Source organism: Mastigoproctus giganteus, chromosome 11, assembly GCF_048544385.1.
Source record: "Mastigoproctus giganteus isolate SK-2022 chromosome 11, ASM4854438v1, whole genome shotgun sequence".
Classification (NCBI taxonomy): Eukaryota; Metazoa; Arthropoda; class Arachnida; order Uropygi; family Thelyphonidae; genus Mastigoproctus; species Mastigoproctus giganteus.
In genome coordinates, this window is record NC_143585.1 from 140,557,361 (window position 1) to 140,575,134 (window position 17,774).

Genomic DNA, 17,774 nt, shown 5'->3' on the forward strand with positions numbered 1-17,774 from the left:
GGTCACTCCCCATCCCGCAGATAAGCTGTTCGTTTTATTCATACTCAGTGAGGTGCAGAAATATTTTTTGATATATCATTCACTTGGTGGAGTAATGCTGAACTCCTCAACAAAGTATGGCTTAAGCAGTCTCTTCGTTCCTCCCTCCATTTGACAGATTACAAGCTCCTTCCAGTCACAGTGGGCTGAGTGTGGTCCCTAAAATCTAGAACCAAAAGCTTTGTACAAGCTGCTGGTCAGCAGGTTTCAGAAAATTTCGAATTTAGTTCATTCGAATCGACTATGCAATTGGCTAGTCTCTGAATTTGTTTTAAAGGTTTATCTTTTAAATACCAGGAATCTTCGATTTTGCTGAGATGTCCTTCGTAACGTTAAAGAACATTACTTTACTTTGATCTCACGATTTCTGCCACCTACTTCTCCCCTTAGAGGCTTCCAATAAGTAATTTGGTGATATGGGCATGCGTGAGCAGAAACATCAACTACCTCGTAATGTTTGATAACACCGAGCGCTCTGTTGGTTTTACACCGCATCAGCATCTTAAGTCACACTGCGCCACTATACTACGTCTGTGTGTGTGTGTGTGTGTGTGTGCGTGCGTGTTTCCGGTTCATTTTCATATTGTGCGTGCTGAAATTCGTGGAATGTGGATTTACCCAAGATTAGAGTTGTGCAGGCGTCAAGGCGGTAGAAGAAGAGTTTCTTGCTGCAGAATGACTGGCCATAGCCCATATGCGAGACCTGCACTGACATGCTCAGCCTTCCATGGCTGTTATCACGGACCGAGTGCTGAAGAAATCTAAATCTACACCATAACGGAATATAAACCTTTTCGGGCACTCAGTGGCATTCTTTGAAATTTCCTTGAAGCAGCGGAAGAGAAAGATTTCACAGGAAAAACTACAAACTCCAGCTCTGAACTAACAACAGCTAGGCGCAGTGCATGGAAAACTATCGCTCGAACAGATCGACAACTTTAATTTCCGGAATAGCCCTTTTCTTTTTTAGGCGACGTTACTAAAAAGGTTTAATCTGCTTAGCTTCATTACTGCAGTTAGTGACCCGCCACATTTACAGCTGCAATTCCCCGAGCAGGAGCAGAATCGTAGGAGCAGCATTTTGCTCCTTCGAATGGCGCACTCCAACAGGAAATCTTCGCTGTCCGCGTCTCCACAAGCAGGTTTCGTAATGGGGGGAAAAAACTGAACTACACATTAAATAAACAGTTATCTTGAGCAAACCGGAAGTTAAAGTGGAAGGGGAGGTGGAAACATGGAGAAATAGTGTCAAGTAATAAGCAAACATATGCAGGGGTTTGGGGTTAGGATAAAGATGCACAGGATGTAAAGGTAGACCTCAGGGGATTCGCTGCTAAAATATGTTAATTTCAGAAAACAGAAATATTCTTAAATATACTTATTGACAATGCACTAACAAGTTTTTTTAATTAATTATAATATTCCCACTAATATTTGCAATTAATATTCAGCGAGATTAAGAAAAGAAATCTATAAGAAGAAAATTTCCGTACATCGAAAAAAACTAGTCACATTTGTTCAAATGTTACTGGCTTAAAATACGAAACTATACGATGGAAGAGTCCTCTACATGTTGATTTTTTGTTCCTCGTCAACTTTCATTCCAAGTATGTCGCTTAAAAAACCAAATTCCGTTAATAGTCAAGTCCACTAACTCCTAATCTGTAGCGCTTCGTTAAACAGGTTAATCTACACATCATAAACAATTTCCTTATACAGCACAAGATCTGTGGACATCTCAACTCAAGACATTGATTAAATCCGAAAATCTGCTATATTCAAAGATGGCACCCGAGATAGAAATTTAACTGGAGAACCAGATACAGTTACGACAGGTTAAACAATTTGACTGGTTTAAAACTATTTTTGAAAAACTGATCGTGTTTGAAGAGAGAAAAATCTTAATCCACCCCTTCTGCCTAGATTTTAGATGACATTAGTTTTTTTTATTGTTTCCTGCCTACTTTTATTGGACTACATAATGGACAAACACTGAATTTCATAGCATGCATGCCTCCCCACTCTTTGTGTCCACGTTCGTGGTATATTGAGATGATACCAAGATTAATAATTCTTTATTGTGAAACGGTCATACGCATTCAACCATACTATTCATTCAGCCAAGGTTTTTACAGCTCCAGCATGGCGTCTTCCATCATCTGTTGCAAGAACCTTGTTGAACATCATCTGATTGTACCAAATCGAATGGTTCAAGAACTAGGCGCTTCAGTCCGTGAGGTCTATGGAAGTGCCTATATTTTGAGAGTTACAGCCACTTCGTGTCTAGTATAAATTTCTTTCCTTTTTATTTCTAATTTAAACACTCGGTGTCCATCGCACTTTATTTTGCGTCAGGGTTTGGGTTGCCCTAGCGATTCATTTGGACCAGTTCTCACGCGACTCTGATTAAATCAACTGCAAGCCCACCAGTATTTAATGCTTTATAGAAGTGCTCCAAATGGTGTATTTGCTAAGTTACGCAGCCTTCATGTTGTGCACGAGCCAAGATTTGTGACTCACTTCGCCCATTAGAGTGCAGGTCAACTTCCAACTCGTGCAGACGAGGGCCTTTTTTTCCCCCTTTTCCGATGCAGCTGCTGCCAAATAATGGTGGGAAAAATCAACAGAAATGTGGGAAAACAGCAAATGAACAGATGGTGTTTCGCCAGTATCACTTGTTGCTCATTTTACAACCGCATTTCCGATGAGGAAGTGAAGTGTGGGAGTTTTTAGTAGTGGTTTTGAGAAGATGTTCAGCAGAGCGAACAGGAAGCGTTATTTCGCTGTAATTACTACAGAAACTGGGCATTTTCTGAAACAAGGTAAGCGCACAGCTCATTACATCCCAGAATTGGTATTTTTTTGATTCTTCTTCTTCTTTTTGTAGTATTTCTCCAGTGTTTCACTTATTTAATCAGCAGGTTTCCAGAAAGTAAGTGATAACTCGAAAGGAAAACTGCCGGCAATTTTCCTGCTTTTTCTTTTAACCAGACTTATGTTTTTTTTTTTATTCTCGGCTATTTATTCTTCTTATAATAATTAGAATTATTATGATAACTGCAATCAATATAATTATCATCTTATTCTTAATAATATTAAGAATTCGTTCTTAGTAGCTATATTTCACAAATTCTACTTAAATTTGTGAAATATAGTTAGTATAGGTGTGGCGCTGGTGGCACCAGCTGCATGCTAGCTAAATTAGTGCGCTATTAAAATTAATTAATAAAGAAGGTTTTCAGGAGTGTTGCTCAAAAAGAAGTTATTTTTAGATAAAATAAGTGTGGGTGAGTGATAGGTTAAGATTTGGGACCTAAAGGTGGTTTTATTTTTTGGACTGTGAACTTTTTTAAAATGGCTATCATTATTATGTTCGAACATAAGAAATTTCAAGGTCATTAAATTTTTAAGGAACTATAATCAGTCACTGGGAATTCTTAGTAGAATAGTTGTGCTACCTGATAGCTTTGATGTAGAAGTTTTCAGGATACCAAATTGTATTTAAAAATACTCACTTGTTGCTGAGTTAAACATTATTGGTATTTTCAAGGTCACGGTAATTCTACGAGTCAGCCATTTGGATGTTTCCAGGAGATAAAAGAACTACAGCTGTGCCACCTGCTTGTTCAGTGGTGACTAGAAATTCGGCATAAATTGCGCAAAATTATTAAATTGTGACATCACGAGGAAGCTTCATCACTGAATAAGAGCTACTCCATTTATATGGCTGCGGCAGGTTTAGTAGATCGGCAGCTTAAATGCAAAGCCCGGATAAATGGTGAGGGTTGACATCAGGAAGGGCATCCGGTCGTAAAAACTATCCCAAGACCAACAGATGTGTTCCGGTTAAGAAGTTAATCCAACTAGAGGAGAAGAAGAGGATGTAAAGTGTGAATTGGGAACATTGAATGCCGACCCCATATAACGTTGGAAAAGACGAAGAAGAAGATAGTATAAGAACATTCTATATAATTATAGTCTGACAAAATCGTATCCTATTGTATACGAACTTTGTATATCTAATTTTAAACAACTGTTTTTGGTGTGCATAAAGTACTGATGGTTATATCAAGATAAACACATTTTTCTTGATGTTTTTTTAAGCGCTGCAGTATCAGCCCTCCCCATAACAGTTCATACTGAAGAGCTTTAAATACATTTCAGTGGTTTTTATGTATTGGATGTCATCATGACCATGGAAGTAACCTTGCAGCGCAGAGGTGTTCATACATCAGAGACAGGTCCTTGGGAAGTGATTGGAAATCGTTTGTGGCCGATTTCCTTATTTGTGTACTTAAAAAAAAAAAAAGTGGGAAAATTGCAAGAAAATCCTTGCTTCAAAAGACACCAATGTGTATTGGATTCAAATTGGATTCTTTACAAGTAATTCCATTCGCTTCTTCAGCTCGGAGACGCAAGCTGATATGATATGATATGATATGATATGATATGATAAGCAGGAAGATTATGCCCTCCTTATCTGAGGGCATACTTTTCCCAATCGCTAATACGCAACTTTCACCCTCCTAAGATAAACACAACAACCACGTTCTAATAATTTTTGATTTAGTTCTAGACTGATGGAAGGTTAGAATCCCTTGAAAAATTGACTACCCTCAAAGGCCGGCTGAAAAGCGCCCTATTCATCCTTACATCAGCTAACGCGTATACAGCATATTGTCTATAATTTTGTGATGTTTAATGTGTATTTGGCTGGTTTGTGCTTCAGAAGATCTAAAATAATAATAATAAAAAAAAAAGACTTGGAGAAAAACATCTAGGTCCACTTCTCAGCTACTGCCTAAAAAGGTGCATAAAAGTTTAACCTGGACTTCGAGGTAGTTGAGAAGAATCGAACCTAGCTGGCTTGGTTCTACCCATTGGGCTACTCAGAATTTCTTCTGTGACTTCAACTTGAGAATTTAAGGATTTATCAATACTATTCTTTGAAGACAATTTATCCTTCGTCTTCATACGAAAAAGAATTACGATATGGTTTTCGGGGAAATAATCTTAGCCCCATTTGATTACATTATCTTTTTTTTTAACTACGGAAATGACACTGGTAATTTTTTGGATCTTTCCTCCTGCCATTGGCCACAACCTCAGATCATCTGGCCTTGTACAGAGTACAAAATACTGAAGCAAAACAATCTTCAAATGTGAAGATTGTCTTGCTTCAGTATTTTCTACTCTGAAGAGGGACACGAGCAAATTATTACGCAGATAATAAAAGTATTTATCATAATGGCCGTGAAAATGAAAGCCGACAACTGCAAACATCAGTTTCAATATCGATTTACATCATTTAAACACCGCTTCGTGTTTGAGTGATGCTTCTGTGATTAGGATGCGAAGAGCTGTGAGGCAGCAGAAGACATTTAATTGTGAAATTTTCATTTTATTCTACTTATCCGTGACCCCTGTTGGCATGTTACTCTTAAAATAGCTTACCCTGTCCTCCGTCATGTCTATAAATTCAGACAAAACTTTCCTCGTTCACATATATTCCAAACGGAATGACGATAACATTGCTGTAGCGCTAACTTGAAAATAACGCCCTCTATTTTTAACCCAATGTCCTCAGTGACAAAAAAAGGAAGGGAAGAGAGTTAGTTGTTGCCTGGTCAATGCCTCCTTGCGTTGTTACTAAGAAAACAGTTTCGGCTATATTTCTTTCTTTAAAGGCACTGATGGTTAAATTTTTACCAAAACGTGGGACAAATCAAGGGACTGTTACACCGAGTCGGGCGCTCGCATTAGGCATTACGGAAATCGAAGTGAAGAAGGCACATTAGCGAATGTTATCGTACGTGATCTAGACCACGACGGAATTTTCACCTTGTTAGAGAAAAAGAGAGCTATAGTTGGATTTATTTAACTCCAATAACACTTAACTCCGAGTTAACTCCAAAATAGACATTATTCGTACACGGCTGTTGATTAAAAATAACTAAGGTCAGTCACTTCGTATTAAAAATAAATCAAAATTATGTATTTGGTAAGAATATTTGCATAATGCAGTTTACAGCGCGGTAATTTCTTAAAAAAAGTTGATCTTAAAAATCGTTTTTTTTTTAAGATCAACTCGTACGCTGAGTCAATTTAATTCGATTCTATTTTTAGGGTTAGAAAGATGTCCATTAACAACAATGCATTTCCTATTCATTACATTTGTGTTTTTATATAAATATGGATTTTGTTCTCTTTTTAAAACCCACAAATTTGTTGCTCTTTATCAGACGAAAACAATTTCATACAATTTATAGGAAGTTTTTTTCGAGTTTGAGTGTCAATTTTTTGATGCTAAACGCACTTCCATATTAAGGCAGTTTACAGAGAAAGTTATTTGCACTACAGTAGTAATAAACGGGCAAAGAGGAATGGCTTTACATAATTAGAACCTCCCCGTGTACACATATGGCATCAATAAAAGTAAATGTTACGTCGTTATCTGTGTAGGTTTTGTTTCGAGATTGTCTACATAAAAGTACACGCTTACCGCTTTCATTATAGTTTATAGTGCAGTATAATAAAATGTCAATTTACGCTTTTTAAAGACCAGAAATAATAGAATTAGAAAGCAAAGTGTAGTTTTTAATGCAGATTTTACCAGAATACATCGCTACTAGAGATGAGTACAAAAAAAAACAAAAGGGGAGGCGGCTACTTTTATGACTAAATGCAAAAACAGGTAGAAGTAGACTTATACGCTGGAATGTACTGTATAACTCACAAACGTTGTCCAGAGGTGTATATTCATCGGCACAACATTTGTCTCCTGTATTTATGAATATTAAAGAAAAATATGAGCATACAATTCTCCCTTCAAGGCAGACAAAAGCCTGGAGATTCTTGTTTGCTTTCATTTTCATTGCGCATGGGTAATGTGGACCATGAAGGACCACGTCCTACCAGGGGATTTGCGTATATTGTGATTGCAAGGCAGCTAGTATTTGGAGTTAATTAATATCAGGATAGGATGCTGTAAAATAGTTTAAATATGAGACAAATAAAATAGATAGCTATATTGTTAAGGAAATCGTTGATAGAGAGTATTTAAAGTCTATACAGAGGGGGCTGAAAGCCGTGTGAAAAGAATGGTTGGAAACGCAAGCTGGATAGAAATTAATAATGGACTGAGATAGGATAATACACTTTCACTTCTACTATTCTTACTAGGAATGGATGTTATAGAAAATGCTGAGGAGACGAGAAAAGGACTGGGGCAGAAAAAATGCAAGTGATGATGGTTGCTGTTGATTTGTTGATTTATGGGGATAGGGAGGAGGAGGAGGAGGAGGTATGGGAGCAGATGAAAAGCTGGATGGGGAGGCAAAGAGATACAATTTAAAATTTAATGATGCTAAGAGTAGCGCAATGAGAACAAAGGAGGGAGAAGAGGGGAATTAATCTTTATTGAGGGAAAGAAGTGGATAGTTTCGGATATTTACGGAGTACATGAAGAAGTGAAAATTTAACAAGGAGATATGTAAACGAGCAGACCAAGGAAGAAAAGATCTTTAAAGAATGGGCTGTAGGTTCTCTTTTTAGCGCATTCTCAATTAGGCCACATTGCGCAGTGTGTAGTTATGTCTGTGAATTGCGTGTATTCAGTACAATTTGCTTTTTGCTGGAAGAAAAATCCAAGTTTCCTGGACCACGTTACTCTCCTTCGCCTGATTAATGGGCCACGTTGTGGTCCAAAAAATTGCTCATGTCATCGACGGGGTTCGAACTCAATTTGGAGATGCAAGATGGTACTCTATATAGACTATGTAGCAATAATAACCTATGGAGCAGAAGCATGGGTAATGCAGGAGAAGGATATTACCAGAATGCAAATAATGTTTCTGAGAGGTATGCGTGTGGAAAGACAAAGAATATGAAATGTGGCCATTCAGAATAAATTGGGAAAAGAACGATTATAGGAAAAGAGTGGGAGGAACAGACAGATGGTTTGCACATGTAAAGAAAATGGAGGATAACAGACTTCTAAAGAGGGATGTTAGAAATGAAACGAAAGAAATGAATGTTAGAAAATGGGAGGTAAAAGACCAAGAGAAAGACAAAGAAGAAGAAGATGGTAAGAAGAGGTGGAAAAAAACTGCATTAGCTGGGAGGAGGTGGAGGGAGAGAGAGAGAGAGTAATAATGGGAAGAAGAGCTAAATGTAGAAGACTGCTTTCCTTATCGACCCTTATTGTCGCTGGAACGACAATGTTCAAATGATAGAAACATGTTATTGAGACGGAGTCTGTCATAGGCAACAAGGAAGGGACGTGCCGGGATTCTCCATGCACAGATTCCCTTGGAGATTAGGCTTGGTAACACCTGACAGGAACTTGATTGTGGAAGCAATTCTGATTGTCAACTTCCACTCAACTGGTTCATATCAAGAGCAGCATCAAGCTTGTGCGCATATCCATTTCTGGAAGTTATTTTCCTCCGATCAATCTACGATAACGTCTGCTTCAAGGAGAAGATTATCTATGTTGATTTGACTGAATTTATCTTAAGGCTAAAGTGGCCTAGGTGTTCAACGCAGAATTAATTGAGACGAGCAGTAATGATTTGCTTACAATTGTAGGTTTTATCTGGTTAATTATTTTTACATCATCAGCATGGCATATCAGTGGATTTCTACGTGAACAAACAGATGTAAGAGTGAGAAGATAAAATTATTTTATCCCAGACTTTATTTTTATTTATTTATAAAAATCAAAATAAACTCAGATATTATCTGAAACTGCAGTTTCCGACAGCGAGAATCTATTTGTGACTACAACCAGCTGTTTCCGTTCAGTCTCACCAGTGGACAGGATGTCCTGGTGATCAAATGTTTCAGTTGAATCGTGGGATTTGAGTTTGCGGAAATTTCTGATTTTCTTTTATAATGATCAGGAGCCTCTTTGATCATTATAAAAGAACAAAAGATTTAAATATTTTTTTTGTAAAAAACTGGTTAAAAAAACTAATTAAAATTTTCGGAAACGTAACCTGTATTCCTTTCTAAATTTGTGGGTGGCAACTGCTGAATTCATATTCATCTCATCAAAATCCAAGAGAACCATATTTCGTGTGGAAAAAAATGGAAAGCTTAAATTTTGTTGGCTACAATAATCAAAATAAAATCCATAAGAATAGTATAGAAAAAAAAAAAAGCAATACTCACCCTCGGCAGTGGGAACACAGGGCTCCCCGCCGAAGGAGAAAAGGCTGTTCGATTGCAGTAATCAGAAAACCGAATGGAGAAAACGCGTGATCTATTACAATTTGAGAGAGGTGTTATCGTGGGTGCACGTTAGCAGGAGCCACAATTCAAGAACCGAAAAACATAATTGGTTTCTCAAAGACATCCACTCAAAGGTTTTTTAATGACGGAAAGAAAGCGGTTCTTCCACATCTCAAAGGCGTAAATGTGGCAGAAAACAACACTTCAAGAAAGAAGCCGGCGTACTGTAAGGACTGTACGGAAAAAGGAAGACATCCGGTGTGCAGAAAATAACATCTGAATACAACCAAGCCCAGAACTGACCTATTTTGACATGAACTATGCTCAAGGAATTGAAGAAATTGGCAGTCCCTTGCCTATTCGGAAGCCACTTGTTTTAGGGAAAAAAAAAAAAAAAAAATATATATATATATATAAGCATTCAGAAGTGCAGAAAACATCGTGATTGGACAGTGGAACAATGGAAGAAAGTCATGTGGTCAGACGAATCTCGATAGTTCGTTTTGCACTGATGGTGGGCACAGAGTGTGGCGAGAGCCTCACGAAGCGATGGACCCTGTTGCTTGCCTCGTTAAGACAATCCAAGCACCTAGTATCATGGTAAAGGGAATGATTTGTTGGCACGGACTGTTTCTGTTGTTACCAGTGGAAAGTCGAATGTCATCCAGGGAGTACCTGAATTTTGTATGAATGTTACATTTTTATCCCGAAGGTGATAGCCACTTTATGGATGACAATGCAACAGCGCATCATGCCAGAATGGTTCTGAGAACATGACACAGATTTCCACCATCTTCCTTGTCTCCCACATTCACCTGATTTCACTGCTATTCAGAACGTGTGTGGCATAGGTTGCAGAAAGAGCCATTTGGCTACGAAGTCCTCTTCCTTCAACTTTGTCGCAGCTGCGCGATATTTTGCTAAAAGAATCGTTACAATTAGACCAAAACATACTAAAACACTTTATGGAATCCATGCCGCGCAGCACACTTGCTGTCTTTCGAAACAAAAGGCGACCCGATTCGATACTGACTAAAGGTTCGTATTTTTTGGCAGTGTGTGTACGGGTGCCACTTTCACAAAAAATGGAATTTATTAGATAGGTAGAGACGAACTCGCTTGTCCACGAGAAGATCAGCCCTTGCTGACTCCAAAAAGGATCGCATTTCAGTCGTTGAAGGCTGTCCAAACGAACTCAAAATTGTAATATATGTCGTGTCCACCGCCCTCTGTAGTTTAAATAAGCAAACATAACAAACGAAATTTAAACGTCGGTCCAGGCAATTAACAGGTCTAAACCAGATTCAATAAGCAAATTAATATTGAAAACAATCGAAAAAACAGAATTAACATTTTTTTTTAATCATGGTATCTTATTTGATGATTTATATCGCGATACTCGGGCTAGTTCTAGCATTAATTTGCTGTATTATTTTCGTAGCATATTTAGCTTCCTTTTTCTACAATAAAAGTTCTCTCTCTCGCTCTCGAAGAGAACTGCATTCGTCTTTGTAGTAAAGTTAGAATACTTCATCAAAAAAGGAAATAATTTGAGGCTTGTATACTTTGCAAATATTGTCAAGTACGCGAGTCGTATTTTGCACGTTTCTTCCGGTTTTCCTAAGAGAGTAAAAGGAAAGTGTTCTTACTGGGTGGTCAACTCTGCAATCAACTAAACTTGACTTTACAACCTTGTTTTGTTCTTTCGGCTCTGGAGGCGAAATCTTCAGCAGCTCAGATGAAAAGTTATGTCAGTTATACATTACGTTTATTACATAATAACCGTCCTGTAAGAGACTTCAGAGAGTAGTAGGTGAAGATAAACGACTGCTAGTTTGTGGTTCGAATTTCATCGATGACTGTCCAAGTTATTTCTCTCAGATTTTCATCAGGTACAGTGTTGTTCGGCTGGAAGCATCTCTTCACATGATTTCCTGTTTGATTCTCACATAGAATATTGAACATTACATTTGTAACTGCCCACTGAGGTTCAAAAGTTCATACACAAGCGTCTTCGAAACGTACTCAGTTTTAGATGAAATTTGAATAATATTGATTTTAGCGTGCCAAATTAGAATATGTCAAAGTAGTTTTAACCATCACAATATATAAATCAGTCTAACTATATCTGTATCTCTGATTAGGCTCTTTCTGTAGAATGCAACATCGGAGATTTACATTTATAATGACTATCTTAACTATCTCTCATAACAAAACAAACTTGCCTTTGTAACGAGTTGCCCTGGTATTGTACTTTTAACAAACAGCTTTTTCTGTTTTACAACTTTGAAAACTGATTTCATATGTCGCATAGCAGTTCTAACTTCAGAGCTGTTTTGTCTTCGTGTTGTCGCTAATGACCACCTGTTATCTGATGAGGGAGCAGTTCGTCCTGAAACACTGCGATCTCATCTTTTAGACAAATGACCAGTTAACCTTTTATAGAGACGTGTCTTTAAAATCAGTGCGATACTAGCGCAACTCGTTGGAAAGGCAAGTTTGTTCTGATGTGAGTCCTGCAAAAATCTTAATAAAGAGAGAGAAATGAGACTTCTTTTTATGGATTCTTAATAACAAATAATGACATTGATTATTTTTATAATAATAATCAAAGTTCTAAGTTATTATTCTGTAATATTTAAAAAGCATTTTACTTGGATTTCAGATGAAGAAAACTTGAATCTCCAGTTTATCGTATACCTTTGTATAACAACATAAGCGGAATAGATATTTATGGAAACTAAATAGATTTTTTAGGGAGTGGGGAGAAAAGGAGGAGGGGGTTGACGCAAACAGGAAAAGTGGCATTAATCCTACTAACGTCACGCATCTGTTTTTGATTTCCCGCATTTATGTAAAGTATCCCAAAGGTGTTTTTAATAATCTGGGATTTGAATGAGAAGGAGCTCATTCCACATCCTGATAGGGGAGCATTTCCTTATTACGTGTCTGCTTTATGCTGAATCATTACGGTTTTAAATACAGCGCCAACATTCTAAGAAAAATCGATGGAACGTCCTTCCAACGAGAAAACAACTTTTTATCTTTATCAGCAACCAATGACAACTGATGAAGTTATATTGCTCAACTTCAGCAAGGACTGTAAGAAGCACAAAAACGTTTTTAAGAAATAAAACAGACTGCGGACTTCGTAATGAGTGTTTCTTAAAAGTTTGCCTTTTTTTTTTTTAAACGGAAAAGTAGGAAAACTCAGAAATTTCCGTAATGACTCGTTCGATTCAGAAACGAATTGTTCGAGGAGGAGAGGGATAAAGCTGCGAGAATATTAGTCACGTGAGTCTCGAGAGATGTTAGTATTTCGGCACGATACACCGAGTTGGAGCTCGTTTCCCGGTGGCAAATAACATTTGTTGGTTAGCACACGTACCGCGTTTACCAGCAACAAAGCCGGGAGACTTCCCTACCTCCCTCATCACTTACAAAAATAGCCCTCGTGAAATAAGATAGCTATCATATAGACACGTCACATGACTTAAAAAGTCCCTCATGACTCACGTGGCGTGGGAAAAAAAGAGCGCGAGCTGCACAGAAAAATGTTCTCTGTGGGTGCACAGTTGGAGAGTATTCGAGATATTCCTGCGTTGATTACTTCACGTGAGATATTCTCCCCCTCCCCTGTTTGTGTTTTTTTTTTTTTTTTTTTTTTCGTAACTGCCGCCCCATGAGGCGATTTTTAATGCGTTTCTTTAAAAAATTCAGGACGAATGTTGGTTTTTCGGATCTCCGAACGCGTTTCACTGGGCGTTATTTTTATCAGCTGGCCGCGAATGGAAGGTATTTGAGAGCAATGCATGTGCGTGGAATATGTGGTTCTTGATTAGTCTGATAAACACCCGGATGCACCTGCCGTTTAGTTATTGGAATATTAATGTCTGCGCGCTCCCTCTTCTCACGACAGCGTTCAGGTCAAGGCTTAATAATGAACAAATATTTATTTACGCCAATAAAAGGCGATGGTTGTAGATTTTTTTTCCCCTCGAATTATTTGAAATTCATCTGAAAACATGACTTCCAATCTTGAACGTTCTAAGTTCCTTTAGCTTTAACCGCTTATCTACATTATTTCTTCTTCTACACCTCACCAAATGTTGGCCAATTATTAACAGCTTCCTGAAACACAATGGTGAGGTTCCCGATTCGATTAGCTAATTTGTTGAAGACGTAATAGTCCTCTGACCTCTTCCAGGGCATGCAATATTACGAAACTGCGCAAACTTGACTGAATTGGTATGATGGAGGAAGATGCTTGTGATACAGATAGCTAATAATCCCAAGAAACATTCGACTTAAACATTAACGTTCTTCAATTAATTTTACATATAATATTACACAGAAAAACTAATGGTAAGCCTTTTTATGCTAATCATAATATCCTTGCCATCTTATACGCAGAACATTGCGAGAATTATCAGTTTCACCAATTTCTACAATATTTTCCTAAAAAACTGCGCTATTCAACCTCTTTGTGCGGTTTTAATTTCAAACTGAACAAGTTCGAAAAATAATACCTGAACATATTTGTTTGGTTGGTTACAAACTTTATTCGCCATATATAATCTTTCTACCTCCCACCCCCGAACTTGGGGGGAGCAGTTTCCCCTTATATCCCCCTATTACCGCGCATCTATAATTTTGAGTCCACTGGGCTCGGTTTCCTACTTTAGTAACAGTGCGCAGTCGCATTCGTTTTACACCAATCCCTTTAGATTTTTAATTATTGCCACGTTTTAAACGTCATAAAATGCAAAGCGTGTATCGAATACCATAGCAACGTTATTTGTGTTTGTATCTGTGCGCTCTCAAAGCTAATCGTTCCAATCGGCATCTAAATACGTTCCCTGCCCGCTTATAACACCTCCCCCGTCCTTTAACTACGAATTGCATTTACATCTTTATCTTCGAGGCCCTGTCGCTGGTGTAGCTGCTGCGGGCTATTTCTGTCCCGGGCTCACTCAAATGAAAATCTGTCGCCTTCTGTACCAAACGAAATGGTTGTATTTGGATGTACACGAAGTTCGTGTGTGGTTTCCACTGCACAAATACACAGAAAAGGGCCTCATATTCGATGCCCTTTAAGCTTTTTTCTATTCTGTTGCGCTAACGTGGGACCATTATCTGATTAGTCAAATCTCTGTGAAAATGTACAGGGGCTCTCTTGTGCTTTAATATACATTTATAAACAAAATAAACATTGAGAGTGCTACAGCTGAAAAAAAAACAAAAAAGCTTCTAAATGTCTTAAAAAGTGCCTAAATGTCCAAGAAAACAAAAATTAAGTCGTATACTCGCCTTCTTAATATTCTTTATTGAAATTATTACAGTAAAAGAGTATTCGAGATATAAATCTTATATTCCAAAATTATATCAGGTCCTAAATTAATAATTATCCTATCAGACATTGCATAAAAAGTGTTTCTTTTCCCTCCCAATAACTTATCTTAAACTTAGTTTTCCCATTTTCCCTATGGAAAGTAACTGTAACAGAATTTCATAAAATAAAGCGTTCATTTCGCAATAAGCATATCAGCAATTATGACTAGTATTGACTCAAAATGGCCGTATTTATGCTGACGAGGTCCTGTTAACTTCCATTTGATAGATCGATAGCGTGACAGTCTCTGAATCATGTTGGTCTCTAATTGGTTTCTACCAATCACTGACAGCTAAAGGAAATCAGACTTCCTTTATGTCTTTAAACTTAGATAATCCCGACTCGTTTAATAATGGACTAATTATCCTATTATAGGTAGCCAATTTTAGGTAACCTAACCTCATTTAATAGATTGTAATTTCCACACTGTATTTACATTTTCAAAAACTACTACCGATTATCACATTTAGGTATAACCCAATCGTAATAAGGTCAGGTTACCTAAAATTGAGATATTTGCTAACTGTCAGTAAGAAAACGTATTCCTCTGGTTGGGAAGAATATGATGTTGCGAGTAACGTACATAAAGTGGAAAATTCTTTAAGAAAAAGATTACAAAAACGTGAGGGTGGGCACACTACCCGGTGCTTATTGAGTTCTTGCTCCTCCTTCACGTGCCTCTTTCGATGCACGAGTAAAATGAACAGAATACAACGCAGAAATGAATGAAGAATATCTGCAGCGCATTACTAGACCCGTCAGCAATTAACTCTCGAGCTTCAGCCACCCGAGTTCGCTGTCGGTGGGGTTTCTCGGTGTTGATAAACATCATCGCTCCGTATACGGTTCATGAACTCCAATTGAAGCCGGAAATAAATTCGAGCAAACATCGTAAGGTAATGAAATGATGTCCGTGACATCGTCCAACTCACCGCTGTTTTGGCAACAAGATCTGCGCGGCTTCCTGGGAAAGCCGACTGTGCGGTGCGATCCGAATCCGACTGAAAAAGGCCGCTGTTTTTATTGATCCCGCCTCACCACTCCTTAAGGGCTCGTGTTGGCTTCTGTTCCGTTTCGTAAGCGATTTAATAATTATTTGGCCGTTTGAAAAGGGGCGGCGTCGCAAAAATTATTAAATCCGCTTACGATAACACTCGCAGACAGTTTCCGTCTGTTTCGCGGGAATAATTGGCAGAACTTTCGGGCACTGGTTGGAAGTTCTGGCATGGCCGCAGTTGGAACGCGTGCAGGGAGCGTGTGTGCGGCTGTCAATGGCCCCCCAGCAACCATGTGCGCGCAGTAGCGATTAATCGCTTTTACTACACCTTGGCATACGATATTTCGTGCACTCTGTTTACGGCGACTAACGTCGCGGGAACAAGGCAGCCGCTGACACGAGCAGTCACGTGCCCACCTCGATCGGTCAGCGTTTCGAAACGTGGGGGAAAAAAAAAAGTGTTCGGAGCGAAGTGTAATGGGAGTCCAACGGCAGCCAGCACTCCTCCTCCACGGCGGCCCAGACGCCTCGCACAGCGCGTGTTTTTTTTCTGGACGGGATCTCGTCGATATTCGTAAGACAGGGAGAAAACAGTTCCGTACCAAAAGATAACCCCAGAATGGTAAGAGAGGTACCAAAAGATGACCCAAGAATCGTAAGAAGTACCAAAAGCTGACCCAAGAATCGTAAGAGGTACCAAAAGATGACCCCAGAATGGCAAGGGAGGAATCGCCACCAAGGTGAGTCCACTTACAACATCCCGAGTCTGTATGTAGAAATTAACCGCTCGTTTGTGTGTAGCGATGAGTGTTGTGCAGGTGCAGCCATCTACGGAGCAGTAACTGGCGTTTCGGCGCGTGCTATTGACATAGTTTTAACGGTTTATCCGGATCGCGATTTAATGAGGCACTAAGAGAGGGCAAATCACTGCGAATCGGAGTCCCCCGCTATCAGCTAGTTCAAATAACTGCGGCCGAATCAATGAGTGACAGATCGTCAACGTTCCGCTTCCCATTAAGCCAGGGGATGTGGCAAGTGGCCAACCAAGCGAGTAGTCATCAGGTTTGAGGATTTAATGTTCTCTCTTGGCCAGAAATCGCGGACTTGCACTAATGACGAGCAACGGAAGTCAAGCATCAAACGGTCTGTCCTAGCATGTAACTCCGCTCGCGTACACGGTCGCATCGAGGGGAACACGACTTTTTTCTCGTACAAGTTCATCGTTTGCTTCTTTGCGACACTAATTCCGAACTCGGGTGGATTTTTACGTTTCTAACAAACGTAAAGTCGACGGTCAAGTCCTCCGATCGCTATTCGTATCGTTAATAGCGCGAGAAACTTCTTTCTGAGACATCGCGTGTTTGCCGATGGAAAGGTGTTAACTGCGCAGTCACAGAAGGAACAAGAATTTTTGCTGAGAAATTCCGATTGCTTCAAATACGCATGGACATCGTGAGAATCAATAAAGCGGATTCCCCTATAACAAAGGAGCTCGAAAAATCATCCAAATTGTAATTACAACGTTACGTGACCTCACCCTGATTTTAATGTTTACATCTTAAACCAACAATGTATTTCTTAGATATGGACTTGAAAAATCGATGCTTGCAGTACGACGCCCGTAACTTCGAAACTGCGCGATAAACCACGGAAATTCTAAGATCCTTCTCTGAAAAAAGACTCTTGTTAAAGGCCTGAAAAAAAACAATATTTATTCGTCCAAAAAACGGTTAAATTTTAAGATTTAATTCGTTTTATGGGGGGGGGGGGAGAGAAAAAAGAGTATTTTCCGATTCGGAAATATTAAAAGGTCCAACGATAGTATTCATGTTTAAGAATCCATGCTATAACTTATTCCATAAACTTTAAAGCGTAAACTGTTCTTTTGTGAATTAAAATGTGACTTTTCATACAGCGCTTGCCTGAGCCAATAAAAGTGCGAAGTCTCTTTAGAATACCTGAGACGAAAAGAGTTGGAAATTTTCATGCGTCATTAAAGGCAGGGTAGTGAAAGTGCGTTGCTTTTGGGACCCCAAATCGACTAAATTTTAAATATTTTAATTTAAAATTAGTTTTAAAGTATAGGTAATTTTATATATAAAATTATTATAT

General features: G+C 38.7%; 1 long non-coding RNA gene across 4 annotated transcripts in view; it reads left to right on the forward strand.

Moving 5' to 3' along the window:
• Positions 1-2,680: 2,680 nt before the first annotated feature.
• LOC150078476 (uncharacterized) overlaps positions 2,681-17,774 on the forward strand; it is a 56,118-nt gene continuing 41,024 nt past the window's right edge. For 3 of the 4 annotated variants that reach the window (XR_016547621.1, XR_016547619.1, XR_016547620.1), the window contains exon 1: positions 15,833-16,402. This is a non-coding gene — a long non-coding RNA (uncharacterized LOC150078476). Of the gene's footprint in view, positions 2,862-15,832; positions 16,403-17,774 lie in introns of those variants that run through there. The other variant, XR_016547622.1, reaches the window with a different exon arrangement.